This window comes from Saccostrea cucullata, unplaced genomic scaffold (assembly GCF_032062105.1).
Source record: "Saccostrea cucullata isolate Sc308-1 unplaced genomic scaffold, CSIRO_AGI_Scuc_v1 ctg23803, whole genome shotgun sequence".
Lineage (NCBI taxonomy): Eukaryota > Metazoa > Mollusca > Bivalvia > Ostreida > Ostreidae > Saccostrea > Saccostrea cuccullata.
Genome location: NW_026932812.1, coordinates 1701 through 5534, shown reverse-complemented (window position 1 = coordinate 5534; position 3834 = coordinate 1701). Strand labels below are relative to the sequence as shown.

The window sequence follows — 3834 nt, the reverse complement described above, 5'->3', positions numbered from 1 at the left end:
CTTCTCAAAAAATATAGATTGTGTAGACAAGATGATATGGTCATGACGCAAATGCATTCACATGTGCACGCGTGCAATGCTAAAGTTTAAATGATTTTTGTACACTTCTTTGTAAATGTTGTTAAAATCTCAGATGCATAGAGTTTGTCTTATTTAATGAAGCTTACAGGGAATATGGCACCAAAAGGGAGTTGGGGAGCGTTTGGGTAGATTGGCAACCATCCTTGTTACAATTAGCACTAGTTTTCTTTTTGTTTGATTTTCCTCTGCAGTGTAAGACCATGGCTATGATCGTCAACAGTAGAACCACTGCACCAGTACCAGCAACCACCAGAATTAATATTGTCCAGTCTGAAATAAGGAAATGAAAACTAGATAATAAAATACTAACATAATACTAATAAAATACTAATGATGAAAAAATACCAAAGCGTTTTGAGCGAAAATCATGTTCAATTTAAATTATCAGGTTAATTTTTTCAAAAAAATATGTAAATAAGAAAGGCTTGTCAACATTTATGAATTTTTGAAAATACTATCAGAGGGTTGTCAATGTTAATACAGATATCTATACCAATGTGTCAAAACTCCTGATGATACAATTGACACAGGTAGAGTTTTAATCGGCGTTCTGTTATTTTTTACTGTTTAAATACTTGTGTGGATTTTTTTCTTGTACTTTTGGATTATAGTGCAGTATATATACTGTATATTCCATGTAATATATGTTTAAATATTGCCTAAAGTAATAACAATATTACATTTGATATAATATTCTAAGGTAGTTTTAATGCTTGATAAAATTATGCGGAATATGGTTTGGTGTGTGCATTTTTATTTTTTCTAAAATTAACGCATGACATTTCAAATCTAAAATTACAATGTTGTTCGTTGTTATGTCCTATATACAATCATTTTTTTATTAAACTATATATCATTATGTTTTTAAAACTACTAATTCTTATGTTAAAATTATGCGGAATATGGTTTGGTGTGTGCATTTTTCTTTTTTCTAAAATTAACGCATGACATTTCAAATCTAAAATTACAATGTTGTTCATTGTTAAGTCCTATATACAATCATTTTTTTATTAAACTATATATCATTATGTTTTTAAAACTACTAATTCTTATGTAAGTCGTTTTGTTTTCGGCTAAGTATAGGATTTTAGCCTGTAACTTAGCATCTGTAAAATATAGGTCTACCTCATGCAAGAAATATATGTTCTTTATTATCATGCTTGTCAACTTTTATGTGATAAAAGTTCCCGAATCTGATAAAGGATAATTTAATATGATTAAATATTTCCTGTTCTTTTACCCGTTTCTTCATCTTTTGAAATTATACTACAGTAAAAAGAAATTAAGATGTTTTCATTACTTAGGTAAATATTTCCTTAAATTTTTTTTTGTGATGCTGTAATTATATATGAGTATATATTAATCATAAGGACGTAATTCTTACCGTAAAGAACTTGAAATTTATTTACTCATATTTTTAACATGTAATTGTTATCTATTTAATATCATTTTTTTAATACGAATCATTTAGTTCCCTTTCACAACTGTAAAAATGACTTTATAATATAAATCCTTTCTTAATTAAGTGTTCTTACCGACAGACAGGTCCTTGCTGTTCTTCAACACATTGTGATCCAGTTCTACAAGGATTGATTGCCTTCAGAATCTGGCATCCGGTAGAAGAATTGGTGAAGATCACTAAAATTAATCACAACGTTTCACAATAAAAAAGGGACGGGTTATACTCAGCAGGCGTAAATTTACAACAACAAAAAAATAATGAAGTTAATTTTGATTGTACATAAGTACCTTACAAATTTGAAAATGTTATTAGGATAATATTCCATAACTCTAAAAGTATTAATATGTAGTGATACACATATTAATATCAATGACAATGTATCAATACCGATTTGCCCTGAGGAGTCGACAAATAAAAGAGATGACACTGGTGCATAATGTCCGTCGTACGTTACATTTTCTTTACCAGAAAGCAGATCTTTGTTAATGGATACCAAATTTGATGGTGCAGATGAATCGCTCGTTGTGTAGACATCATAGTTAACAACTAAGCTACCTTTCCTTAAAGAACAGATATATAAACTTACAGTAACATTTTGTAACATGTATAGATGAATGTGTGTAATAATACCTCGTCAAAATGTATCGTACAAAGCAATGGCTTTTGCACAGGATAATTTCGATTGGCATTTGAATGCTTCAAAAGTTTTATGAATAAAAATTATTAAGATTGAAATTTGTTCATATGTTTTTCTGATATTGGTTCCCAAATGGCTTGGTCTCTATTTAATTCTTCAGCATTAGTTAATCAATGTTTGACTATACATAACAAGCCACATACCGTAATCCGGTAACATTACAGCTTTTCAATCCATTACCAAGTCCCTTTCTGTAAAGAGTCGTCAACTAAAGAAGATGAAAGGCAATTAATTCTTTTATTTTTAAATTTTCTGTCTGTTAAAAACAAGTAAACATAGAAATTAATCTTAATCCAACTGAAAAAAGAAAAAGGTTAATGAAAGAAAAAATCAGATTGTCTGAGGATGCATTCACATTTACTTCTAACCTTCTGACATACTTAAATACAGTAGCACAAGACCTTTATAATTATTTCCGTAATTAAATTAAATTGAATTTTTTACGGTAGAAAATCTCTGCTTCATGAAAGGCAACCTAATTTATCTCGTTCTCTATCAGCATCTCCTTCAAACAATGATTTTTTTTAGACATTTTAGTTTTAATGCCCGCAGACATTCCAAAGAATACTGTAATATTTACCGTAATTATGTTCCCTAAACGAAGTTGGGGAACATATTGTTTTTACTCTGTTTCTTATTATGTTCCCCAAACGGAGTTTGGGAACATATTGTTTTTACTCGGTTTCTGCATTATGTTCCCCAAACGAAGTTGGGGAACATATTGGTTTTACTCTGTTTCTTATTATTAGTATTATTATTATTATGTTCCCCAAACGAAGTTGGGGAACATATTGTTTTTACTCTGTTTCTTATTAAGGTCTTCCGTCTTCAGCGGAAGACCTTCTTGTTATTCTTAGGTTTCTTTTTCACTTTTATTATTAAGGTCTTCCGTCTTCAGCGGAAGACCTTCTTGTTATTCTTAGGTTTCTTTTTCACTTTTATTATTAGGGTCTTCCGTCTTCAGCGGAAGACCCTTCTATTATTCTTTAGTTTCTTTTTTACCTTTATTATTATTATTATTAGGGTCTTCCGTCTTCAGCGGAAGACCCTTCTATTATTCTTTTGTTTCTTTTTCAATTTTCTTATTATTATTATTATTATTATTATTCTTTTTTTCTGCACAAATTTTGTGCCGACGATTCCTCAGAGATTTTTCGATCGATTTGTTTCAAATTTTCAGGGTTGGTGCACAATTATCTGAAGTTAATTCCGGCCGAAGGATTTTTTGAAAATCACTTCCGGTCTAGAGTTATCGCCCTTTTCTTAAAATTCAGATGACCTCCGTGTCTGTGACAGAACTCAATAAGGGCTCAAGCTAGAGCGCTGAAATTTTCAGTGATAATAGAGGACATGTTGCCATGTTGCACCTGGGTCAGGAAATTTTCCGGAAGTTTCTAGTATGGAAGCTCGGTAGGGGTCAAAATTTAGGACACGAATCATGACTGATTTTTTAAGACATTTTGCTTCATATCTTTTAAAGTATAATTATTTTGTTAAAACATACTGAACATCATTTGTGCAAAACATCGAGATCTTTCATATTATACCAAGAAAAAAGCGCTGACTCATCACATTAAGGACAAAAAGGGGCCAA

At 30.6% G+C, this 3834-nt stretch overlaps 1 long non-coding RNA gene across 1 annotated transcript; it reads right to left on the bottom strand.

Moving 5' to 3' along the window:
- Nucleotides 1–242: 242 nt before the first annotated feature.
- On the bottom strand, nt 243–2450 carry LOC134236197 (uncharacterized). The gene is made up of 4 exons (XR_009985563.1): nt 2384–2450; nt 1931–2103; nt 1617–1719; nt 243–351 (listed from the first exon to the last, which is right to left on the bottom strand). It is a non-coding gene; the product is annotated as an uncharacterized LOC134236197 (long non-coding RNA).
- Between the last annotated feature and the right edge of the window lie 1384 nt (nt 2451–3834).